This window comes from Cervus canadensis, chromosome 18, assembly GCF_019320065.1.
Source record: "Cervus canadensis isolate Bull #8, Minnesota chromosome 18, ASM1932006v1, whole genome shotgun sequence".
Lineage (NCBI taxonomy): Eukaryota > Metazoa > Chordata > Mammalia > Artiodactyla > Cervidae > Cervus > Cervus canadensis.
The window spans coordinates 43,985,646-44,012,710 of record NC_057403.1 but is presented as its reverse complement, the minus strand read 5'-3'; the positions used below and the strand labels follow the sequence as shown (position 1 = coordinate 44,012,710).

At 47.2% G+C, this 27,065-nt stretch overlaps 1 protein-coding gene and 1 long non-coding RNA gene across 4 annotated transcripts in view; one reads left to right on the top strand and one right to left on the bottom strand.

Moving 5' to 3' along the window:
* CHD9 (chromodomain helicase DNA binding protein 9) overlaps positions 1-27,065 on the top strand; it is a 219,426-nt gene that overhangs the window by 5,010 nt on the left and 187,351 nt on the right. The gene's annotated exons all lie outside the window — the stretch shown is intronic.
* On the bottom strand, positions 12,813-15,670 carry LOC122420241. Its single transcript, XR_006263241.1, has 3 exons — positions 15,550-15,670; positions 14,658-14,786; positions 12,813-12,935 (listed from the first exon to the last, which is right to left on the bottom strand). It is a non-coding gene; the product is annotated as an uncharacterized LOC122420241 (long non-coding RNA).

Here is a 27,065-nt window from a genome sequence, read left to right as displayed (position 1 = left end):
GGTTATTTCCTTTTTAAACCATCTCTTTGATCCTGCGCTGCCTCCCTCCCCAGCACTTTGCCGCTGTCTCTCCCTAGAGCAGGAGCTGCAGCTTTTCACTGCCTTAAACTTGCCAGACTTTTCCTTCTGACCACAGTCTTTCCTGATGGCTCAGAGGGTAAAGAATCTGCCTGCAAGGCAGGAGACCCATGTTTGATCCCTGGGTGGGGAAGATCCCTTGGAGAAGAGAATGGCAACCCACTCTAGTATTCTACCTGGAGAATTCCATGGACAGAGGAGGCTGACGGGCTGCAGCCCGGGAGGTCGCAAACATAGCTGAGTGACTAACACTTCATTTCCTTTTCACCACAGTAAACAAAAGAAGTCTCAGTGAAGTACCAGACCATCTTTTGTAACACTTACTTGTCTCCCTTCTTATGGAAAAAGCAGTGGTCCTCAAGTTTAGGGGATGGGACAGGCAGCAGTTGCTAGCTAAGATTTAATAACATTGTTTTATGTTTATTTGTACAGTTGCCTTTGGCAAGTGCTTCTGGCTTTGCCTTTACAGTAGTAATATAAAGTTTCCTTTCAAATAAATTTATAGAAATAATGTGTCTGCTTAAAGAGAAATAGTACATAATAGTATAAGTGATATTAGATTGTAATAAAAATAGTAATAATTGCTACCACTTACTAAGAACATACTGCATACTGGGTGCTATTCTAAGCACTTTGCATGTATAATTTAACCAGTCCTCAGCACAGTCACATGGGTTAGGTACTATTTGAGGTAGATACAATTATTAGTGGAGAAAACAGGCATAGGAAAGTAAGGTAACTTGCCCAAAGTTACATAGCTAGTAAGTGACAGAACTGGACAGAGGAGCCTGGTGGGCTACAGTCCACGGGGTCTCAAAGAGTCAGACATGACTTAGCCACTAGCCAAAACAACAACAAAAAATGACAGAATTGGAAAATGAACCCAGGAGTTCCTCTTCTAATCTGTGTTCCTGATTAGTTATACTGCATCTCACAAACCTGACAAAGAAAGAAGAAAGGAAAAAAGTGATACTATTTGGGACTTCCGTGTGGTCCGGTGGGTAAGATTTCATCTTCGAATGCAGGGGGTTCGGACTTGAACCCTGATCAGGAAGCTAAGGCCCTACATGCCTCGCAGCCTAAAAACCAAAACATAAAACAGAAGCAATATTGTAGCAAATTCAATAAAGATTTAAAAAATGGTCCACATTAAAAAAAAAAATAAAGAACTTATTTGATGATATTTGAAGGATTGATATTAAAGGAATATTACCTTTAAAAATTCCTCTTTGGGGGGACTTCCCCAGTCGTTAAGATTCCATGCTCCCAAGGCAGGAGGCCCAGGTTCGATCCCTGGTTGGGGAACCAAGATCCTGCATCCCCTAAGATGTGGCCCCCCCAAATTTTTTTAAGTTTCTCTACTTTGTCTTGTTGAAACCGTCTCCCTGTATCTGCCACCTCCATGGTTGCTGTACTTTCTTCCAGAACCCCAGGGAACAGATCTATCCCCCCTGCCTCACTGCAGTCCTCCAGATATTTGGTGACTGGAAACCCGTTGGCCCTTTGGGATCTTCCCTGCTCTAGATTAAACACTGCCAGTTCCTTCCACTTGCTTTCTATCAAGTGTTCTTGGCATCTCCCCCACCCCACCCCCAAGCCCAGGATTTCTTTCTTCCTTATTCTTTTCTATTCAACAGAACTTATTTTGGTCTCTAGCACCTTTTTTTTTTTTTTGCAGGCCTCCCACAGCTCATTCTAGGCTCAGGGGAGATGGCTGTGGTCGGGGTGATTGACGTGGCAAAGAGCAGCTGGCTAGTGATGTTGGGAGAAGAACCTCTCAGGGCCAGTGTGACGGGGGTGGGGTGGAGGGGTGGGTGGGGGAAGCTGGAGGCTGGTGATGCCACTCATTCTTTTCAGGTTACAGAAGGAGAGCCTTTAGTGCAGGTGAAGCTGATCAGGCTGAAAGGGACAGACTCACCAAATTCACAGGAGCCTGGTGAGGAAGCCAGATCAAAAATATGTGAGATGGGATAAGCACCGTGAAGCAGCCTGAAATCTTGATGTCAGCCTGTCAGCACATTCTTTCCCCTGTAGGAAAGTCACGGGGGATGCCAGATTCTAGCTAGGAGGCTGGTATTCATGGAATCCAAACAAGGTGAACAAGATGAATGATTTTCATAGCCGGGATGGCCCGAGATATTTCTATCCTCTGGGGGACACAGGAGTCCAGAGTGGCTCCCGGCCTAATTCTCCTTCCCGGTGCTCATGATAGACATGACTAAACAATAACCCAATCTTTGCCTTCCTACTGCTCCCTGGACCAACCTTAAGATCCTGATCAAGAAAGACTTCCAGGAAGCTCTGAGCTGCCTGTAAGGCTCAAGGGATTTCCACTTACTGTGGACAATATGAAAGACAAGATAGACTCTCAAAGACTTGCTCTTTCTTACCCTTTTTTTCCCTCAGTTCCTCACATGTTTACCACGTCTCTCTACCCAACATTCCTTCAGTTTATGTTAATACAATTGGCCTCTCCCACCCCTCCCATTGTCAAGTTTTGATTTGATTTCCAGGCCTTGCTCTTCCTGCTTTGACCAGAGGCACATCCTGTCCTGTCCTTAAGAACTTTTGCAGATCAGTAATCACAGACGTTTCTCCTGCATACTCCTGCACCCCCACATTTCAGGGTGACTTGCTGCGTCCCTCTGTGTCACAGCTTCTTGCAGTCAAGAAACAGCTTTCTGGGATATTGAGTTTTGTTCCATTATAGAATTGGCAGCATCACAATTTTCAGCTATTACTACTGTTATCACTCGTCTATGCCTGAGGACTGGGGTACAAGGTGCGATGAAGAGAGAGGGGCCAGGAGAGGAGGTTTAAGACACTAAACCCCATAAATTATTGAGTGTGCTGCTCGTGACCGTCACTTATGCTCATCCATAGAGTTAGGAGTGGGGCTTCCCTGGTGCCCAGTGGTTAAGAATCCACCTGCCAACGCAGGGGACAAGGGTGCCATCCCTGGTCCAGGAAGATCCGACTTGCTGTGGAGCAACCAAGCCCGTGTGCCCCAACTATTGAGCCTGTACTCCGGAGCCCAGGAACTGCACTACTGAAGCCCATGCACCCTAGAGGGTGTGCTCCGGAACAAGAGAAGCCCCCCCAGTGAAAAGCCCCAGCCCCACATCTACAAAGTAGCGCCAGCTCACTGCACCCGAGCACAGCAAGGAAGACCCAGCGCAGCCAAAAAGAAAGAAAGAAATCTTCAAAACAAAAAACAAGGAGTTAGGAATCCTGTTGTTTTGGAGCAAAGAGATCTTTAGCCAGCCATTAAAAATGTACATTTTAGGGACTTCCCTGGTGGTCCAACAGCTACGACTCCGAGCTCCCAACGCGGGGGGTCTGGGTTCAACCCCCGGTCAGGGAACTAGATTTCACATGCCACAACTACGAGCTCGCATGCCTCGAACTAAGACCCGATGCAGCCAAATAAATAAATATATATTTTTTAAAGTGTACATTTTGTTCAGACATCCCTGATGATCATGGTGAAGGCTCCATGCCTCCAAATGCAGGGGGTGCAGGTTCAGTCCCTAGTAGGCAAATTAAGTCACACGGTGTGGCCAAATAAAAGAGAGACTATTTATATATGTATAACTGAATTACCTTGCTGTACACTTGAGACTTAACCCAACATTGTAAAATGACTAGCCTTCAAATTTTTTTAATGTGCACTTTGCACATAAACTCTTTCCCCACCCATATAAAGAAGCTTGACTCACATAATGGAAGATAAAATGCATTTAGAGAAGGGTCTCCTGGAGCACCTCAAGAGGATGCGTGGGCTGACCAGGGGCTCCACTTCCCACTTGAAGAAGGCTGCCAGTCTAACGAGAGAGGCACAGCCCCTCACCTCGGGGAGTCGGATGGAGGAGGTTCCTGCCGCGTCCTTGGAGTGGAAGGCCCCTTCTCCCTGCGGGCTCTGGCTGTATCCGCTGCACCTCCTCAGCCTGTCAGTGAGCAGGTGGTGGGCCTGGCTTCCTTCACAGCCCCACTACAGCTGTGCAAATGCGCACCGCAAGGCCAAGGGTTCTGAGGGTCAACCTAGGAATTTGTTTTTAGTAGACTTTTTTTTTTTTTCCCGACCAGTTTAGATTTACAGAGAACTCGTGATGACAGTAGAGAATTCCCATACACCCCACACCCAGGTTCCCCTACTAACCATTTGGTAACCCACAGTCCATTGGTTCTAATGAATGAACCACACTGATACCTGATGGATAACCCAAACCCACAGTTTATTCAGATTTTCTCAGAGTTTACCCAATGCCCTTTATTAAATTCCAGGATCTCACCCACTGCCCCACATTGTTTCATTTTATTATTTTTGGCTGCATTGGGTCTTCACTGTGATGCTCGGGGGTGGGGGGCTCTCTGGTTGTGGCATGCCTTGTGTGACCTTAGTTCTCCAACCAGGGATTGAACACACGTCCCCTGCCTTGGAAGGCAGATTCTTAACCACCAGACCTCTAGGGTGGTCCCCTAGTTGTCACGTCTCCTTAGGCTCCTGTTGGCTGTGACCGTGTTTCAGAACTCCCTTGTTCTAACTCACCTTGCCAGTTTTCAGGCATACCAGACAAGTGTACTGTCAGAGTACCACCCTGTTGAAATTTGTGTGATATTTTTCTCACAGTTGGACTCTGGTTATGGGTTTTGGCGAGGAAATAAAGTGGAAATAAAGTCCACAGAAATAAAGTGCCACTTCTCATCACATCACATGTCCGTGATATCAACATGACCTTCCACTGTTGCTACTGCCCTGGATCACCTGGCTGACGTGCATTTGTCAGGTTTCTATGTGAAGCTACTCTGTTTCCCCCACTCCACACTGTTCTCTTGAAAGGAAGATTATTGTGTACAGTTCTACCCCTCCTCCTTTAGGGTCACGTGTCTACATTATTTATTTATTTGGCTGTCCGGTCTTACTTGCAGTATGTGGGATCTTTCTTATGGCACAAGAGCTTCTTTCTAGTTGTGGTGTGCAGGCTTAGCTGCCCCATGGCATGTGGGATCCTAGTTCCCTGCCAGGGATCCCCTGAATTGGGAGGTGCATTCTTAACCACTGGACCACCAGGGAAGCCCCTTCAGGATTTATTTAGAATTGTGCAGGGGAGGTTGAACTCCTCTTTCCCACTGATTAATTTTTCTTGTTATTAGTAATAGTACGGACTTGTGGATTTTATCTTATACCCCAGGCTATAATCCGATACTACTTTGTTTTGTTGCTCAAGTTATTCTAGCTTTGGCCACTAGAAAAGGAGTTTGTGTTTTTAACAAACAGCTTAAACAGCTTAAGTTTTAACAAACTTAAACAACAGCTCGCCCGCCATTGTTCAAGTTGCGTGTGTGTGCTCAGTTGTGTATGACCTTTTGTGACCCACCAGGCTCCTCTGTCCATGAAATTCTGCAGGCAAGAGTACTGGAGTGGATTGTCATTTCCTTCTCCAGGGGGTCTTCCCGATCCAGGGATCAAACCAGTGTCTCCTGCACTGGTAGGCGGGTTCTTTACCACTGAGCCACCTGCAAAGTTCTCTTTAAAGTCGCTCCCGAGGCCTTTATTATACGTGTTGGAGTTTGGGATCCACGTAGGCCTGGGTTTACACACCAGCCCCACCACTTCCTGGCTGTGTGTGTATTCTTGGCAGGTTGCTCTACTACTGGGGCGTCGGTTTTCCCAGCTGAAGATGGAGCTGAGATTGCTGCCCGCCACTTAGGCTTGTTAAGATGCACTTAGTTTCAATTTACATTCCCACCAACTGTGCAAGAGAGCTCCCTTTTCTCCACACCCTCTCCAGCATTTACTGTTTGTAGATTTTTTCATGATGACCTTTCTGATCAGCGTGAGGTGATAACCTCATTGTAATTTTGATCTGCATTTCTCCAATAATTAGTGCTGTTGAGCATCTTTTTCACGTGCCTTGTGGTCGTCTGTAGGTTTTCTATGAAGAAATGTCTATTTAGGTTTTCCACCCATTTTTTTTTTTAATTACATTGGGTTGTTTGTAAATTGATATAGCTACTATGAGGAACAGTACAGAAGTTCCTTAAAAAACTGAAAATAGACCTCCCATATGACCCAGCAGTCTCACTACTGGGCATATACTCTGAGAAACCCATAATTCAAAAGGACACATGCACCCCAGTATTCATTGCAGCACTGTTTACAAGAGACAGGACACGGAAGCGACCTAAATGTCCACTGACAGATGAATGGATAAAGCTGTGGTACATATATACAATAGAATATTGTTGCTGTTATTTAGTCACTAAGTCGTGTCTGACTGTTTGTGACCCCATGGACTGCAGCACGCCAGGCTCCCCTGTCTTTCACGGTCTCCCAGAGTTTGCTCAAATTCATGTTCATTGAGTTGGTGATGCTATCTAACCGTCTCATCCTCTGCCACCTCCTTCTCCTTTTGCCTTCAATCTTTTCAATGAGTCGGATCTTCCCATCAGATGGCCAAAGGAGTGGAGCTTCAGCCTCAGCATCCATCCTTCCAATGAATATTCAGGGTTGATTTCTGTTAAGTTGACTGGTTTGATCTCTTTGCAGTCCAAGGGACTCTCAAGAGTCTTCTCCAGCATCACAATTTAAAACCATCAGTTCTTTGGCACTCAGCCTTCTTTACGGTCCAACTCTCACATCTGTACATGACTACTGGAAAAACTATAGCTTTGACTATAAGGACCTTTGTCAGCAAACTGATGTTTCTGCTTTTTAATACACTGTCTAGGTTTGTCATAACTTTTGTCATAGCAGGCGTCTTTTAATTTCATGGCTGCAGTCACTATCCTCAGTGATTTTTAAAGCCCAAGAAAAGAAAATCTGTCACTGCTTCCAGTTTCCCCTTTTATTTGCCCTGAAGTGATGGGACTGGATGCCATTAGTTTTTGAATGTTGAGTTTTAAGCCAGCTCTTTTACCCTCATCAAGAGGCTCTTTAGTTCCTCTTCAGTTTCTGCCATTAGAGTGGTATCATCTGTGTATCTAACATTGTTGGTATTTCTCCTGGCAATCTTGATTCAAGCTTGTGATTTATTCATCCTGGCATTTTGTATGATGTCCTCTGCATAGAAGTTAAATAAGCAGGGTAACAACATACAGCCTTGACGTACTCCTTTCCCGGTCTTGTTCCATGTCCAGTTCTAACTGTTGCTTCTTCACCTGCAAACAGGTTTCTCAGGAGGCAGGTAAAGTGGTCTGGTATTCCCATCTCTTTAAGAATTTTCCACAGTTTGTTGTGATCCACACAGTAAAAGGCTTTAGCATAGTCAATGAAAAAGAAGTAGATGTTTTTCTGGAATTCCCTTGCTTTTTCTATGATCCAACACATGTTGGCAGTTTGATCTCTGGTTCCTCTGCCTTTTCTAAACCCAGCTTGTATATCTGGAAGTTCTCTGTTCATGTACTACTGAAGCCTAGCTTGAAGGATTTTGAGAATAACCTTGCTAGCATGTAAAATGAGCACAATGGTACAGTAGTTTGAACATTCTTTGGCACTGAAATGAAATTGACTTTTTCCAGTCCTGTGGCCACTGCTGAGTTTTCCAGGTTTGCTGACATGTTGGGTACAGTGCTTTAACAGCATCGTCTTTTAGGATTTTTGAATAGCTCAGCTGAAATTCTGTCACCTCCTCTAGCTTTCTTTGTAGTAATGTTTCCTAAGGCCCACTTGACTTCACACTCCAGGACGTCTGGCTCTAGGTGAGTGACCACACCATCGTGGTTATCCAGTTCATTAACACCTTTTTTGTATAGTTCTTCTGTGTGTTCTTGCTACCTTTTCTTAATCTCTTCTGCTTCTGTTAGGTCCTTGCCATTTCTGTCCTTTATTGTTATTGTCCATCCTTGCATGTTACCTTGATATCTCCAATTTTCTTGAAGAGATCTCTAGTCTTTCCCATTCTGTTGTTTTCCTCTATTTCTTTGAATTGTTCATTTAAGAAGGCCTTCTTATCTCCCCTTGCTATTCTCTGAAACTTTGTATTCGGCTGGGTATATCTTTCCCTTTCTCCCTTGCTTTTCACTTCTCTTTTTTCCTCAGCTATTTGTAAAGCCTCATCAGACAACCACTTTGCTTTCTTGCGTTTCTTTTTCTTTGGGATGGTGTTGGAATATCACTCAGCCATAAAAAGGAATGAAATAGATCATGTAGAGAGATGTGAATGGACCTAGGGTCTGTCATCCAGAGTGAAGTAAGTCAGAAAGAGATAAAACAAAGATCATATATTAATGCATATGTGTGGAGCCTAGAAAAATGGTACAGATGAACCTATTTGCAGGGCAGGATTAGAGATGCAGATGTAGCGATGGACGTGTGGACACAGCAGTCAGGGGAAGGAAGGGGGAGGTGAGATGAATTGGGAGATTAGGATTGGCATATATACGCCACCATGTGTGAAATAGATAGCTCGTTGGAAGCTGCCGTATAGCTCAGGGAGCTCTGCTCAATGCTCCATGGTGACCCAAAGGGGTAGGGTCGGGGGATGGGAAGGAAGTCCAAGAAGGAAGGGCTATATGCATGCATATAGCTGATTCACTTCATTGTACAGCAGATAATAACATAGCATTATAAAGTAACTATACCCCAACTCTTTTTTTTTTTTTAAAGATGCCCTTAGTATGTCCTCTGTCAATAGAAGTTATTATTATTGTTCGGCATTCACATTCCATCTGATTCTGGCTCCAGATGGTTGGAAATGAAGGCCAACATCCTTCGCAAGAAATGAAGGCATCCTCATGCCTGCACAGCGCTTCGTTTCCCAGATGACTGGCCAGAGTTCCTGCGAGGGGTCCCCTTCTCCCAGGTCACCTCCTCTCCCCGCCCACCAGCCTCCTCTCCAGCTGCAGGTGGCTCCACGATTTCGTCTTCCTTTTCAACGTCTGCCTCTCGGTCACACCACGCGCCTGCCAGACGACCCACCTCGTGTGCCCCCCGGCAGCTCACAGCTGCACATCCTCACCCCCTCAAGCTGCTTCAGCCCCGCTTCCTGGGGCACCGCCCAGCAGCCCCGCGGCAAGGGCCCCCTCCCTCTGCCCGGAGCTGCCGGAGCCCCGCTGTGCCTGCTGTTGCCCAACAGCCCTTATCGCTTGAGACCCCCGAGGCCTCCCCCCAGCAGTCCTCATCTTTGTTCATCTTTCTATCTCGCCTGCACCCTCTGAGCCCCCCACACCAGCCTGTGGTCTTGTCTGCACCTGTGCTGAGTTTTGACAAGACAAAAGAAGCAGGGGAAAGGCCGTTTCCTCAGTGCTTACTGGGCCTAACTGGACTTCCCAGAGGTCAAGGTGCTGACCCTAGGTCACTTCCAACTTTTATATACGTGTGTATATATATATTTATATTATGGTAAAAAATGCAGGGCTTAACATTTACCATTTTAACCATTTGAAAGTATACAGTTCGGGGTCATTAGTACAATTGCACCCATCACCACAATCCCTCTCTGCGTGGTTCCAGACCTTTTTCTTCCTAATGAAAACTTCATACTCATTAAACAATGGATTTAACTGTTTAATCAGTTTTAGTTTCCTCCCCCATTTTCTCCTTCCTCCAGCCTCTGATAACCACCATTCCACTTTCTGTCTCTATGATTTTGACACTCTAGGTACCTTACTTGTAAGGATGGATCACTTAACAGTTGTCCTTATGTGATTGGAGTATTTTACTTAATATAATGTCTTTAAGGTTCATTCATGTTGCAGCATATGTCAGGATTTCCTTCCTTTTTGAGGCTGAATTATATTCTATTGTATGTACCTACAGCATTTGGTTTGTCCATTTTTCTGTTGATGGACATTTGGGCTGCTTCCACTTTTTGGCTATTGTGAATAATACTACTATGAACATGGGTGTACAGATATTTTTGCTTTTAACTCTTTTGCATATATACCCAGAATGGATCATAAGGTAACTCTACATTTTATTTTTTGAGAAACAGCCTACCATTTTCTACTGTGGCTGTACCATTTTACATTCCCACCAGCAATGCTCAAAGGTTCCTATTTCCCCACATCCTTGCCAACACTTGTTATTTTCTGGGTTTTTTTTTTTTCTGTTTTGATTATTTGTTTTTTCATTAATAGTCATTCTAATAGGATCTCATAGATTTGATTTGCATTTTCCTAATGATTAGGGATGTTGATCATCTGTGTGCTTATTGGTCACTTGAATATCTTCTTTGGAGAAATGTCTATTCAAATCTTTTGCCCAATTTTTAAGCAGAATGAGTTTTCTGTTGTTGAGTTGTAGAAGTTCTTTGTGTATTCTGGATATTAATCCCTTATCACATATGTGATTTGCAAATATTGTCTCCCATTCTCCCTTTTCACTAGTGTCCTTGTGAAGTTCTATTTACGCAGTAGTGTCCTTTGTGAAGTTGTTTACCTAGTTTTTCTTTTGTTGCTTCTGCTTTTGCTATCATATCCAAGCAATCATTACCCTAACCCTAACCCTAACATTGCCAATTCCAATGACATAAAGCATTTCCTTTATGTTTTCTTGTAAGAGTTTACAGTTTTAGATCCTATGTTTAAGTCTTTGGTCCATTTTAGGTAAGTTTTGTATATGGTATAAAGTGAAAGTCCAGCTTCATTCTTTTGTATATGGATATCCAGTTTTCGCAACACTGTTTGTTAAAAGGATTGTCTTTTCCCGGATGAATGGTTTTGGCACCCTGTTGAAATAAGATCAGAATGGTTATTTGACCATGTGTATTCCAGGGTATATTTCTAGGCTCTCTTTTCTATTCTACTGGTTTACATATCTGTATAGCAGTCACATGTTCTTTTGTTTACTATACTTTTGAAAGGTTTGAAATCCTAAAGTCTGAGTTCTCCAGCTTTGTTTTTGCTTTTTGTAATTTTTTTTGTTTATTTATTTATTGGCTGCAGCATGCAGCATGTGGGATCTTCATTCCCTAACCAGGAATCAAACTTGTGCCCCCTGCATTGGAAGGTGGAGTCTTAACCACCAGACTGCCAGGGAAGTCCCCCAGCTTTGTTTTTTTTTTCAGGATTGTTTTGGCTTTTGGGGTTCCTTGTGATTCCTTATGAATTTCAGTATGGATTTTTCTATTTCGGCAAAAAAAAAGTTATTGGGATTCTGGTAGAGATTGCAGTTGAATCTGTAGATCACTTTGAGGAGTATTGTCTTAATATTTAGTCTTCTAATCCATGAACATGGGATGTCTTTCCATTTATTTTTATCTTTAATTGCTTTCAGCAATGTTTTGCAGTTTTCAGTGTACAAATCTTTCACCTTCTTAGTTCAGTTTAGTCCTAAGTGTTTTATTCTTTTTTGTGCTCACTTGTACTTTTTGAAGCTCCTGGTATATTGCGAAATGAAGAAATATAAAACAAGATACCAGAATGGTGGTCAGTTTAAACCGTAAGACCCTCTCAGTGTTTCTCAGGGACAGCACATATAGAGAGAGAAATGGGACTATATAGTGACAAAAGCCTAACTTGGAGTCCCTTCATGAATGTGAGGCCTCCCTGTCCACTATCCCCCACTGTGATGGGAGGAAAGAGCCTAAGTGGTTCCTGTTACTGGGGTAGGTATGGGAATGACAATTCCCTCAGGTGGGCCCGACTGAGGGATCCAGGAGAGGCTTGAAGTCCCCAAGGCCTTATCAAAGCATCTTCCCAGAATGTGATGTTGAGAACATCCAGACCACCGCAAAGCCTCAGGCTGGAAGACACCACAGTCCTGGATACTTTCTCCCTGGCACAAAAGCAGTCAGCCAGAGGTACAGATGAAATAGAACAGCCAGCTTACCCACACCCATAGTCTTGCTAACCCTGTGGGGATTTTGTCGCCTGTGTTACTGGCCCACGCCAGTTTCAGTTTGAGGAGTTGAGTGAGGACAAAAGGTGAGGGAGTACAGCATGTGAGGGCCAGTCCCTGCTCAGGCATTTCCCCAGCCTCCTGGAAGGGCTTCTAAATGGCAGGCCTCTCCTCTCCAGGCATTCAGCTGTCTTAGCTTTTTCTTTTTCAGGCACTGGATTTATTTTGCTTCTCATTTTTGTGGCCTGTGAGGACACACATACAGCACAGCCACACATGCACGCACACATCCCCCCACCCCCCATTCTGTAGCCCTCCAAATGTCTGCAGAATTTATAGGCTGTGGTGTCTGGAGACACAATCTCTGTCTCCTCTTCTGTCTTCTTTCCTCCTTCTCCTTCCTGCTAAAGCCTGTTGTTGTCTCATCCCCAGCCGGAAGCCCCCTCTGTCATGGGGCCAGGTTCCCGGCCACTAGCTCTGCTCCAGCTGCTGCTCCTGCAGGCCCCAGCCAACTCCCATTTCCATGGCAACCGAAACTCATTTTTCTATCCCTGCATTTCCACTTTGGAAAGGAAACCCATAATAGTTTTTTAAAAGAAAAAAAAAATTGAGCTACATCTGGCATCGTCAACTTGGACTGTACAGAATTCCTAGCTCCCCCGATTCCCTTGGTCTCATGGAGACCCTCCCCCACTTTCCTTTACCTGCCTCCACCCCTCCCACACCCCATGGCTCCTGACTCAAAAGCAGGTTTGAGGGGAAGCCTGGGTGAGTTCTTTGTCTCTTTAAATTAATGCAAGAGGACTCTGCTTTGCCAATTCAAGAAGAGGATGAGGTTAGAGGCTCTTTACCATGGCATCATGTAATGCTAACCAGCATCATCAGTGGTATTTGTTTATTTACCCTCCCCCTAGCTGGCGAGGTCAGAGGTTGTCTGAATATGTCATTATGTCATCTCTGAAGATGAAGCTTCCACTGTTGGGCAGCATGACTCTGAGGTTCCGAGCAAGATTTAATGACTACACTCTCAGCGTGGTGGGTTGGCTGGTTGGGCTGGCATTACGCAGGCAGGAACCTGGGAGAATGAAGTGAAGGGGTTTGACAAAGCTCTCCCCTCCCCACCCCCACCCCCAAAGACTTTCCTGACTGACTTGGCCCATCCCTGGTGCCTGGAATTCCACCTTTAGCTGTGAATGCCATTGGGCTCACAGGCCCTTTTCTATTAAAAAGGTAAAGTGCATGTTAAATTGTGGTCAGCTTGGACCTTCCACCCCTGGCACCGTACTGTGCACATGGAATGTGCTTGGTTATTGTTTGTTGAGTTGCATTAATGTCTTAGCATATGGCAGCTCAACAGATAACTTTGTTTTGTTTTGTTGTGCGGCCCTGCATGGCTTGTGGGATCTTAGTTCCCCTATCAGGGATTGCACCTGGGCCCCCAGCAGTGAAAGCACAGAGTCCTAACCACTGGGCCACCAGGGAAGTCCCGAGAAAGATTTTTCTGTATTATTATTAACCACTTTATTGCACTCCCCTGAACTACCCACGGCCATCGGTATTGATAACAGAGAGTCATGTGCAAAGTGCAGGCATCAGTTTCTACTACAGCAGTTGGCTCTTCCAGCTGCTCAAAAAACAACGTGGGCTGAGAAAACAAGGAGCATCCTTCAGCCCCTCCAAGGGGAAGACACTGTTTGTCTAAACATGGGTCTTTATCTCTACAACATGCTACCCCCCACCCGCTACCGCTGCCCATGCGAGCCTGGCTTTTGGGAGTCGCTCGGGCTGTGTTTTTGAACATAACGTGGGGGAAGAAGAGCTTCCACGGTCTGTTCAGCTCTGGCTCTGAAAAATACAAGCTGCGTTCAACTGAATGACAGAAAGAAATCTGTCGAGCCAGGAAGCGTAGTAAATACCGTGACTCTCTGCAAATGTGCACAGCCCAAACAGCTTTTTCCAGTCTGGAAAAATGAAGAGATGTGTCTGTGCAAAACCAGCCAAGCCTCCACCCCTCCTCCCTTTCCACCGCGCCACCCCCCACCTCCTGGCAGGGCCTCCCACCCAGCCCCAGACATTCAGTCATCAGCTTTCATCCTTTGTGACATGCTTTGCCCCAGGAAATAACATTGCCCAGGCTCTGGGGAGATGTACCAGCCTCTCCCAGGCTTCTGAGGGCCGTCTGTCTGGTTGGGTGTCTGTCTGGTTGGGTTTTGCCAGTCGTCTCCGACCTTGGCCAGCTTTGGCTCATGGCACCGTGGTGCGGGAAGCCGGGTGGGTCTGGTGTCGCTTCTTCCCTTGCTCACTCCCTGCTGCTCTTCCCCTCCATCTTCCCCGTTTTGCTTTGAAAGAACCTTTATCCCATTCCGACTTCCATGAGACAGTGTTTAGAGGGAAGGCTTGCACAAGGTGAGGGTTTAAAAGCATTCGCTTTGGACTGGTACAGGGGGTGGAGGTGGGACAGGACATTTCTCAGTGACTCAGAGACCACCAGGGCCAGCTTCCTGAGGGGGTACAGCTTTGGTGGGTACAGCTTCTAAAGGGGAGGGGCTTACAGGGAACGTCTGGGTCTGCACCTTGCCTTGAAGATGCATTTGTATAGCAGCTCTGCTGTTTTTGCTCGGATGGTATGTTTAGGAACAGGGACAGCGCTGACAAAAACACCTGTCTCCTGGAATGTTGACCCCAGAGACCACATATGCAACTGCAGTTCAGTGGATTGGGAGGGGCGCTGGGATGGGGACTGGAAGCAGTGGGTTTGAACCGTGACTCCTGAGTGGGGGGGCTGTGTGTCATTCACCGCTGTTTCCGTAGCACCGAGGGCCAGCCTGCCAGCAGCATGTGTCGACTAATGGTTGCTGAGTCAGTGAAGGAATGAATGAGCCCATGACCTTGGATCCTTTGCCTCCTTGAACCTCAGTTTCTTTCTCTGTAAAAAATAGCATAGGGATGTCCCTGGTGGTCCAATGGCTGATTCCATACTCCCAAACCAAGGGGCCCGGGTTCAATCCCTGGTCAGGGAACTAGATCCTGGTGAGGCCAAACAGATAAATAAATAACATAAAAAAAAAAATCTAACCTGCCTAGTTCGCCAGGTGAGTGCTCCTGCACACGTGTGTGCATGTGTGTGTGAGTGTGTGACAGAGAGAGATACAAAGCAGCATGAATGTCCTCTGTTGTAAATTGGAATTTGAAAGTCAGTTTGACTCAGGTTCTGGGCTTTACCCTTAGTGTTTGTGTCTTTCCTCAGAATAAGGGTCTACATTTGTGTCCCCTGAACACTTTGTTCTCCATGCTATATTCTGAGCACCCTAACGACTGGAGTGCATTTATTTTTTTTTTAATTTTTATTTATTTTTTTAAATTTTTGGGCATGGGGCATGTGGGATCTAAGTTCCCTAACCAGGGATCAAACCCACACCCCCTGCATTGAAAGTGTGGAGTCTCAACCACCGGACCACCAGGGAAGTCCCTGGGGAGCATTTTAAATGCTAACTGAGCAGTTTAAATCAGAGAACAACAACAACCAAAAAAATCAGAGAACAATGATTTTCAAGGTTGGCTTCTGACCAGTGCCATGTTGGTCCCCTGTGTGGCTCCAGAACTCCACGAACGACGCCCCCCCCCCCCCCCCCCGCCGCCAATCCCCCCATCCGCCCCCCCCACCAACACACACGGAGGATGGATCTCACCTTAGCTCAAACAGCAGGTTTTCATCCAATGCTCGGGGGAATGTGATCCTCAGATCTCTGCTCATGCTGTTTCCTCTGCCTGAAATGCTCCCTGTCCCTATTGCTTGGCTCATTCTAACTCATCCTTCAGATCTCAGTTTAGACCTCAGTTCTCCCAGAATACGTTTCCCACGCCCCGCCCCCAAGCCTATCAGGTCATGCCTGCTCCTCCATGGCCTTTCCTTATCCACGTCCCCTGTCTGAGAATGGCATCTTTCCATTCACTCGCCTGCCTCCTTCATAAACTGTGGACCCCCTGCAGACGAAGACTGTGTCTTTCTTGTTCATCGATGTAATCTCAGTGCCTATCACAGTGCCATATGCCGAGAAGGTGCTCAAATAAATATATATTGATTAGATGAATAGCAAAAGTGTGTTGGTGAGATGAGAGAGACAGGAGTCAAGAAGGTTCTCTTGAGTCTTATATTTACTGAAGTATAGAAACAACACTTCTCCTTTCTCCTCCTACCAGAATGACTTGCATACAAATGAAGCGTGCAAATCCCCCCCCACACACACACACCCCGAGATTCACGCACACACCCTGCTGCAGGCAATCGCTTGTGCAATGTACTTTCCCTTGGTCTGAAACTCTGCCTCTTGTCAACTCCTCCCACGTAGCTTTCTTATCCCATGTATACAGGGAATTGCAAACCTAACTGGCAGAGTAAAGGTAATGCCAGGGAAAGAGATTCCATGATCACACCTTTGTGACTTGCTGGATCCAGGTTCCCCCACCAGGGATCGAACCCCAGCCTCCTGCAGTGAAAGCAAGGAGTATGAACCACTGGACCTCCGAGAATTCCCATGCCTAAAATCTTTTCTCATCTCTCTCTGCCCTCTAAATTACTGCACCGTCCCATTGTAAGGACATTCTACTTACCTTTATTATGTACAAATCAGGAAGACACCTGAAGTTAAAAAAAAAAAAAGAAAGCTTAGTGCATGGTTCTGCCAGCTATTCAGAGTCCTCGTAAATGTGTCTTTGGGCAAATAGCTCCCAACTCTGTGCTCTTTTCTATCTTGCAGAGAGGAACAGAAGTTGTCCTCAAAGCACCACGTGACTTTTAAAAGACCTTTTTATTTTATATTGGTGTACAGCTGATTAGCGATGTTGTGATGGTTTCTGGTGGACAGCAAAGGGACTCAGTTATACTCATACACGTATTCACTCTCCACCCCTAAACTCCTCCCCGTCATCCAGGCTGCCACAGTCTGACTTTTCTGGGGGGAAGAAAAGAGCTCCTTAAATATGCAGCATCCTGGTCATGGTTTGGTTGAGCCTGAGAGGCAAGAAGGTGTCACTTGCTCTTTCACAGGCAGGTGAATTTTAAGTTGTCTTGAAGGTTATCTCAAACTTGGCTAGAGGCTGAAATGTCGACTTGCCTCTCCTAGAGAAAGAGTTCTGAGCTGGCCATGTGAACTGCCTTTGGGGAGGAGAATCTCCAAAGGGGATGGGAGGGTGATTGGTAAGGACCCAACTGGCAGCTGATCCAGTGTGATAACATGACAGAAGCCTCCAAGTGTTTTATGAACCAGGGATCAGTAGGCAGGGCCACCTCCTTCCTGGGCCGGGCGGGGCCCTCTGCCCCGTGGCTGCATCTGACCTGCTGGCTGCTTCTCCCAGGGGCCTGCTGACCACGTGTAGAGCCCCTAGGTTGGAGCCGCAAACTGGGGCTAACCACCAGACAGATCTTACTGAGCTCATAATGTCAGTATTTTTCATCTGAAATCAGTTCCCAAATTGGAAGACTTCATGTAAAATCCAGATCTCCACGTCTGTAGAAAAATGCAAGATCTGGCAACACCAGGCTTACATTCTCCCACAAGAATAACAAGTCAGAGGTCAGCAGCTGGCTGTGCCTTTCTGAGAGGATGTGCTGTTTCCAGATCCCACTGCTACCGCCCGGGCTCCGACAGGCTAAAGGTGGTTTCCCTGGTGGCTCAGTTGGTAAAGAATCCACCTGCAATGTAGGAGCTTGCCTGCCATACAGGAGACCAGAATTTGATCCCTGGGTTGGGAAGAGCTCCTGGAGAAGGAAATGGCAACCCACTCCAGTACTCTTGCTTGGGAAATCCCATGGACACAGGAGCCTGACGGGCTGCAGTCAATGGGGTCACAAAAGAGTCAGACATGACTGAGCAACTAAACCACCACCACCACCACCTCCTCCAGGCTGAAACCAGTGTCCACTACCTTTCATCACTAATGGTACCTGCTGGGCCCCTGAAGGCACCTGCAGATCTCTCCCTGGTAGAACGCTTTACCGCCTGAGCTACCGGAGAAGCCTCAGGTCTCTTTCTCCCTGGATGGGGATCTTCTGTCCCCCAGATGCTTCAGGAGCCCCTTTTCCTCCTCCCTCGCCCTGTTGATGTTGACGTGTCCAGTAAGTATTTCAGGGCCCAAGACTGGGCCTGAAGTCTTTCTGCCTGTAAGTCGTACGTTGCCATCATCATGAAGAAATACCAGGCCACAGGCTAAGGAGCAGGCAAGGACCTGTTCTTCCCTTCCCAGATAATACACTCCCACATCAGCAATAACCTTCCGGGAATCATGCCCGTGATTTTCCTTCTTTCTATTCCATTAGTGACTTTCAAAGTGGATGTTTCAGCCAGATAAAGGAAGTGGACTGCACTTATCAGACCTCCTGCAGGGTGAGCATTTGGGGGTGGGGGGTGGGCAGTCAGCTTTCCTATGATTTGCACTCATACCTGGGAAGTCAGAATCTGCCGGGTCACGGAGGTGTGTTCTCCTAGGGAAGGAATCAGGCCTTGCTTAACTTTGATCATTGCAATCACTGTTCTCCTTGCCCTTCTTTCATAAACAAGGAAATTGGAACAGAGCTAAGAGAGGCTTTTTCATGCACTTTAGGAAAGAATGAGCAATGGAAAAAGGAAATTGAGAGCTTTGGGGGAGTTTATAGCAGAGGAGTCGTTGAGTTTGAAATCGGAGCTGGGAATCCATATGTTTGGGAGGAAAGAAAAGAAAAAGACCAGCCACACGCACAGAGCTTCAAGGGTCTGTGCGGAAACGGTTATGGCAGAGGTGGCGGGGAACCCCACGTGGGCTTTATCAGACCCAGATGTTCAGGCAACAGTCCTCAGGATGCCCATGAAAGGGGCTGGAGCCAGAGCCTGCTGTGCCAGACCCAGTGTTTTCTTAACTACCGAGGAACACATGAAATCGGAACACGTGAAATCGGTGGCTGGGAGCCTTCCCTGCTGGCCCTCTTAACCCTGAGGCCCTGCCACCGCCTGTGCCACACCAGTTACACACAGGCTGGGCCGCCTCCGGGCGAGACAGATGTGGACGGGAGAGGCTCATCTTGTCCCTGTCCTTGCCTGTCAGTCCCAGTCAAGCAGGGGCTGCCAGCCTGCCTCTGCTACCTTCCACCCCAGACTAACCTTGGAATACAAGAGTTGGAAAGCCTCGGTTCAATTCTACCTTGTGTAAGTGACTTAGCCTCTCTGAGTCTCAGTTTTACCATCTTTAAAATGGGGAACAAATCATTTGTGAGGGGCACACAAGATATGCGTCAAGGGAACTGCAAAGAATAAACCATAAAACATATTTTTAAACAATTATTCATTATACTTTATAATATCACTATGGAAAATTTCAAATGTATGCTCATGCAGACAGAATAAACCCTCACACACCGGTAACCTTGCTTCCACAATGACCAACTAGTGCTCAATCTTATTTCATCTATAGTTCTACCTCCTCTCCCCATCCCCCTGTTATTTTGTAGCATGTCTCAGATAGCTTGTTATTTGATCCCATTATCCAAATTACATGGCTGACTTGCTCCCTCAACCAACTGAAATGTACCCAATTCTCAGATATCCCTTGTTGCACCCTTTTCCTCTTTCAGCCCCACCGTATACCTAGTACCCTAAACCCCTCTTCAAGCCATTATTCCTGTGAAACTGTCAGCTCAGGTTTTAAGCCCTGGGTTTTCCAGACTCAGGGATCTGCAGAGAAAGAAGTAGAACTCTAGGGGATTCCCTGGCAGTCCAGTGTTTAGGACTCCATGCTTCCACAGTGAGGGTAGGGGAGAGGGCTGGAGAAAGAGTTCAGTCCACTATGGGCAATGACTTAATCCATCATGCCTATGTGGTGAGGCCTCCATGAAAACCCCAAAAGGACCTCTCCTCAGAGAGAATCCTGGTTGAACATGTGAACTGGAGAGAGTGGTGAGCTGGAGAGGGTATGGAAACTTTCCACCCTTCCCCCTCCATCACTGGTTGGGGAACTGGGATCCCACATGGCATGTGGTGTGGCCAAAAAAGAGAGAGAGGATAGAAGTCTAAAACATAGACACTGAAGCATCAGTCCTTGGAAGGAGATGATATTGGGCCACTCCAAGCCCTCCAGGCCTTTGACATCCAAGCTTAAACCCTGCAGAAGTTGACTAAGCTCCTCCTCTATTGGTGCTTTTCTTCCAGGAAGAGGGCACGTGGCGGGGCAGAGATCACCAAGTGAATTAAATCCTCCCTCAACCACTGGCTGCAGGAGAATCAGGGTTCTCCTCTGCCAGCAGATGCTCTGGAAGTGAAAGTGTTAGTTGCACAGTCGTATCTGACTCTTTGGGACCCCATGGACTGTAGGCCACCAGGCTCTTCTGTCCATGAGATTCTCCAGGCAAGAATACTGGAGTGGGTTGCCATTTCCTTCTCCAGGGTATCTTCCCGACTCAGGGATTGAACCTAGGTCTTCTGCATTGCCTGGTTAGAGTCTGTGATGGAGCTGATTGTGAATCTTAGATGTATTCCCAACCCCTGGAGAGTGGATAGAATGCAGGCTCCGGATACCAGGAGACCTAGTTCAAGTCTGCCTGTACTAAACATCACTTCTCTGTGCCCTTTTCTCTTTCTCTGTAGAGGTTCCAGTACCTAGCTCACAGTTGGTGAATAGATTAAATGAGATAATGCCATATCCATTAGGATTCTCTTGGTAACCAGGGACAGAAAATCCAACCCAAGACACCTTTGGGCAAAAAAGGAACTTGGGGGCTTATCTTAAGCTGAGAAGTCCAGGGGTGGTGAAAAGGTTTCGGACCCAATTTCCATTGTGTGATTTTGGGGTCGGTCCCCACAACATCAAGGAATTCTTTGAGATGCCAGCTGAGTATCCCACAATTCAGTTCAGTTCTGACCCCATCTGGAGATAGTACCAGATCCCACAGGTTACATGACTGCCCTTCACTCCAAGCCCATCCCATGTCAGACACCAATGATAAATCCAGCCTCTACTTCTGACCAATCAGCTATAAATCAGAGATTCCCTGGACCTCTTCCTCCGGTGTTTTTAATTTGCTAGAGCAGCTCACAGAACTCAGAGAAATTTAGTAGATTATCAGTTTATTATAAAAGGATGTAACTCAGGAACAGCTAAATGGAAGAGATGCGTGAGGAAGGTGAAGGGAAAGGGTGGAGAGTTTCCATACCCTCTCCAGCTCACCAGTCTCCCCAGTTCACGTGTTCAACCAGCAAGCTCTCTGAATAGAGTCCTTTTGGGGTTTTTTGGAGGCCTTAGCACAGAGGCCTGACGGATTAATTCATTGCCCACAGGGAAATGAATTCTGTCTCCAAGCCTCTCCCCTCCGGGGAAGTCCACAAGGGTGAGACTGAAAGTTTCAATCTTCTAATCACTTGTTTGGTTCTCTTGGTAACCAGCCCCCATCCTTACGCACTTTCCAAAAGCCACATTATTAACATAACAAAGGACACCTTTATAGCTCTCTTCACTAAGGAAATTCCAAGAGTATTAGGACCTCCATGCCAGCAGCTATGGAAAAAGACCAAATATTTCTCATTATAAATCACATTATCACTGGTGGGCTTGGCTGGGTTTGGGGTTCTAATGTCAAAATCAGGACTTGATTTCTCTCTGCTTCATGGCTCCACCTTTTATGTTTCAACCTGAGTTTTGGGTTAAAGTTGTAAAGAAGATGACAGCATCTGTTTTAGCCCCTGTATCCTTTCCAGATCTTCAGCGATAATCTCTTCCCCAAAAGTCCTAGGGAAAGTCTCACTGACCCTGATTAGGTCACATGACTATCTGTGACACAGTCATGTGATCCAGGGAAATGAGATGCACTCATTTGCGTAGGCAGAGCCCTTGGATCTGTATAACTGGGGGGCCGGGGAGGAGGGGGGTGTGTGTGGGTGATTATTAGAAGGAAATTGCAGAGGAAGTTGGGCAAGGTCACCAGAACGAATGTGGCTGAGCACTGGTGACAGTATTGAAGATATTCACTTTAGATGCCTTGTAAATCTTTGGGCACATTATCAAAGCTCATGAAAATGATTTCTTAAAAATTCCCTTCTATCTCATGAATTATTTTTATTCTTTTTCAAATATCTGAGCCACCAGGGAAGTGGGGGCTTTTCAAATATGTGCTACATCTTTGATCTTATTGCAGTCCTAGGAGACAGACAGGAGGACTGGTACTATCCGCTTTTACAGATGAGGATATCAGGCACAGAGCTGGTTAAGACTTCGGCCACGGTCACACAGCAAGGTCATATGGGTGTGATGGCCGACAGTCCCCCTTAACATGAGAGTGTGTGCTCAGTCCTGTCTGATTCTTTGTGACCCCGTAGACTGTAGCCTGCCAGGCTCCTCCACCCATGGAATTTTCCAGGCCAGAATACTGGAGTGGGTTGCCATGCCCTCCTCCAGGGGATCTTCCCCATCCAGGGATTGAACCCCGGTCTCCTGCGTTGCAGGCAGATTCTTTACCACCTCGCCACCATAACTGGCTCTGAATTCCCCGGCAGACCCACTGGAACTGGAAACTGGGATGTACCACGTATGGGTTAATCAGGACCTGACAGGGAGTTTGGATCAGCTGCCCAGGTTCGTTCCAAAGTAAGCAGTGTAGACTGGCAGCAGTCTGGGTGGGTCAAGTACCCATCACTGATGCCTGGCAGATGGGAGCGGAGAAAGTTGGTTCATGGGCCAAGCCTCTGCCACCCCAGGGACACCCTCTCATGACCCACTCCCTTTACCACAAGGAACTGAGTACAGGGCTTAGTTTTCCTCATCCCAGGAAAAAAAAATCAGTGGGAAAAAAAAACAAAAACGAGGGATAGGGGAGGGCTAAGGCTGTGTTTGTTGCCGGGCTGACTTCTCCCAAGGGAAATTGGTCCCTGAGCCAAGAGTGTCCTTTGCCAAGAAGTGGAGAGAGAGAAGAATCCCCAGTCAAATGGGGGTGGTTTGGCCAGAAGTTCTCGGGATCCTCTTAAGTGTTGTTGGGCTCTCCAAGTGTTAGTCACTCAGTCATGCCCGGCTCTTTGTGACCCCATGGACTGTAGCCCGCCAGCCTCCTCTGTCCATGAAATCCTCCAGGCAAGAATACTGGAGCGGGTTGCCATTCCCTTCTCCAGGAGATCTTCCCCACCCAGGGATTGAACTTGGGTCTCCTGCATTGCAGGGCAGATTCTTTACCATCTGAGCCACGAGGGAAGTCCTGGGCTCTCCAAAGAGCTTCTCAAAACACAACACCCCTCTTCCACATGCAAGTTCTTAACACATTGAATCAAAAGACAAAGGAATGGCAGAGAGCCAAGGTACCACCTTAATTATCACGAAAGCTAGCATGGGCGATGTCATTTAGTGGAAGGACAAAAACTGGCTTCCTAACAACCTGGAAGGCAGAGGGAACGGAGCGGAACGTGGCGGAACGTGGCGGATTGGCCTTCCTGAGCTTTTCAGTCAGATGTCATTCCGTGGGCAAGGGCAGTGAGAGTCAAGATCCAAAGTGTATTTAGGGAAAATCCCTCCTCATGGAAACCAGAAGTGGGGAAAACATGTGACCATGGCAAATTATTCATCTCTCTGGGCATCCGTCGCTTCTGGGCACAATGGGTGATAACAGTACCTCCCTCGGTGGTAAGGACTGGCGGGGGTGGGGGGTGGGAGCGGATGCTGTGTGTGACAGCCCCGGCGTGCAGTAATCACTCAGTAAAAGCTGCCTGTCTCTGTGCAGAGTCCCGGTTCATGGCAGGTGGCCTTGCTTTTCTCTCCAGCACCGAAGCCCAGGGCCCCCTGAGTCCCGCTGTGTTTGTGTTCGGGCTCTTTCTCTCCAGCTGTAAAAATTCATGAGACTGTGGGTGTGCAGCGGCTCCGCAGTTCTTGGCTTCTTCCCAGGCTGTGTTCTCCCCACTTGGGGGGCAGGGCGGTGGGGTGGGGTGGCAGACATCCTCTCCGCAGTGGTGGGAGCCCTCCTCCCCCCGCCCCCAGGCCCTGTTCCAGCAGAGCCTGGCTCAAAGTTCAAAGCCGAGGTGGCTTTGTTGAGTAATTCGGTGACACTGCCCGCCCGCCCGCCATCTGAGGGGATGGCTCCCTCCCACACACCCATTTGCCGAGCATCTGCTGCCCTGTGTTTTGCGGTGTGGAGGCTGGGAACGGGCACGCCGCCCCTACTGACCGCCGCGAGGCTGCGCTTCCTTCCTCTCCCCGCTGCCCTTGGGCTCCAGGTCTCAGAGCCTCGCGCCGGGAGGTTTCAGATCCGCTCCCAGGCTGCCTGGCGCGGACTGCATCTGGACTCACCCCAACCTCTTCCTCCTGGGGGTTCAGAGTGTTCTTGGAAGGAAGCCTGGGAAGGGAAAGGCCTTCCCCAGCCTTCCCCATGCAGCGGTTGGCCGACAGCAGAGACCCGAGCTGCCAAGGGCTCCAGAGTCAGACAGACCCGAGTTCAAATCCCTGGGTGACCTTGGGCAGGCTGCTGTCTCCACACTTGGGTTTCCTCTTTATGAAAAAATGTGACAGCAACAGGAGCTGCCTCGTGGGCTCTTTGCCAGGATTCAACGAGATGCTAACTGTGGAATGCTCACCCCACATCTGGCAAGTGGGGCGTGCTGAGAGATGGTAGCCCTTGACCATCAGAAGGGGATCTTCCTCCCCAGGAAGGGAGGGAACATCACCTATTTGGCCCATCCCACCTCCCAAAGGAGACCTCTGGGTAGTTACTCTGACTTGACCAAACTGGGTTTTTGTTTTTGTTTTTAATTGCAGAGACCTTTTGGGCAAGGACTCTATCTCATTTATCTTGTAACTCCCCCACCTAGATGGTAGCTGGCACTTTAAAAGCACACTAAGTGTTTTGAGTAAATAAGTGGATGGTAAAGGAGCTAGGGAGTGTATGGTGGGTGGCTGCATCTGCTCCTGGGCTCTTTTCTGAACTCTGGACCGTTCCAGTCTTTCTGCTTTTTTCTCTTCTCCCTTGCTTCCTCCCCTCCTTCCTTGCTCCCTTCCCTCTCCCCTTCCTTCCTTCCTCTCTCCTTCCTTCTGACCTTCGTTTTGCTAAACGAAAATAGCTTCCGTCTTTCCTTTTCTTGTCCTCCAAGCTGTGAGAGCACCCCTTGAGAGCCCTTCACCCAGCCGAGAGAGCTGCGATTCCTCTTTCAAATTGAGTCTGTCCCCTGACTCATTCATTAAAATGCATAGGGCATGTGACCAAACTGCATAATGAGTCTCTCATGAGGAAGGCTCAGAGGCACGGAGATGCTGCCAACTGCAAAGGCAAATACGTTCCCCCCCCAGCTGCGGATCAGGCTCATTGGCCACTGTGCCCTGAGAAGGCCGGGGGCTGCCGTTCATCTCCAGTAAATCAGCCAAGCCCTGGAGAACCGCAGCCTGGCTCAGGCTGTGCAGGCTTGGAAGCTGCAAATCCAACCCATGACCTTTTCTCAACCTTCCCCCACCCCTGCTTCACTTCGTTTTTCATTTCTCTCAATAGATTTTTAACCACACAAGTAGTAGAATATATTCTCCTGATAAAAATTTAAGCAGGAAAGCGAGACTCCTGTGACCATGTGCTACTTCTCTCTGAGACAGCCTTCCTCCTGTGTCTTCTAGCTGCTCTCTAAGGTGCCCCATAAACGCGATTCAGGGACCCAAATCCTCTCTTGCCCTCCTGAAGTCCTAGGCCAGTTCTCAGCAGAACAGTCAACATGCATCTTGGACCCTTTCTCAGCCCCTTTCCTAGCAGCCCTGCAGTCTGCCACGTGTAATCCCCACTCACTGAGGCACCTCCCTTGAATCCCATCCCTACAAGAGAACTCTACCATCCACACTTAGGAAGCAAACAGATAAACCAGATTACTCCCTTATTAGACATTATGTTGAACTGTTTTCCAGAGACATCTGCACTTTTGTTTGGAATCTTGAAGCATGAAAAGGGTGTCAAAATCCAGTGATCATCTCGGTGACCTCTTAGATACCAAGGCCATCTGTGTTCCACCTTCAGGACTTGAGCCTCTCCGAACCCCCTGAATTATATTTCTTGGGTAACAACCTATTCCACCAGGGTGTGGCCTTGGAAAATTCACTAACTTCCCTGTATCGCATTAACTCACCTGCAAGATGGGAATAATACTAGCACCTCCTTCAGTGGGTTGATGTGAAGCTTAAATGGAAAAGCTTTTGGCATTTTGCCTGGCACATAGTTAAGACGCGATTAATTATCATGTCGTAGTAAAGAATTATCCTCATCATCATTAGTTTTACTCTAATCCATAATAATCCAGTTCATTCATTCCAGAAGTATTTTTATTGAGCACCTACTGTGTGCCAGGCTCTGTCCTTGATTTTAGGAATCCAGCAAAGAAAGGGTCAAATATGGTTCCCACCCTTGACAGACGTGTGTTCTGACACAAATGGATCAGATCTTTCTGTTTGATAAGTACTTTGTTCTCAGTTATGTCATGTCCTCACTGATGCCATTTAGTCAAGCAGAGGCCGTATGATTGTCTCTGTTGTTTGGGTTTAGAGAATTAAGCTAATGTGACAATTAGAAACTGCCCACCTACAACCTGGTCTGGAGTCTTTCTGATTCCAGTCTCTTGAGATATCAGTGATTGTTCCCAGGCATGGGGATGGGTGAGCGTCTTGTAAGCAGCTCCCAGAGCCAAGCTGTGGTTTTTCCAGTAGTCATGTACAGATGTGAGAGTTGGACCATAAAGAAGGCTGAGCGCCTAAAAATGGATGCTTTTGAACTGTGGAGCTGGAGAAGACTTTTGAGAGTCCCTTGGACAGAAAGGAGATCAAATCAGTCAATCCTAAAGGAAATCAACCTTGAATAGTCATTGGGAGGATGGATTCTGAAGCTGAAGCTCCAATACTTCAGCCATCTGATGTGAAGAGCCGACTCATGGAAAACACCCTGATGTTGGAAAAGATTGAGGACAGGAGGAGAAGGGGGCAACAGAGGATGAGATGTTGGATGGCATCATCAACTCAATGGAGATGAGTTTGAGCAAACTCCAGGAGATAGTGAAGGACAGGGAAGCCTGGTGTACTGCAGTCCATGGGGTCACAAAGAGTCGGACATGACTTAGCAACTGAACAAGAGCCTGAAAGCCCTGACCCCTCCAACAGTAGAACAAAAGAGAGAGAGAGGACAGCCTTCCGTGTGCCTCTCAGAGTCCCAGTTAGTTCTGTCCATGAGGTCAGTCAGTTGTGCCTC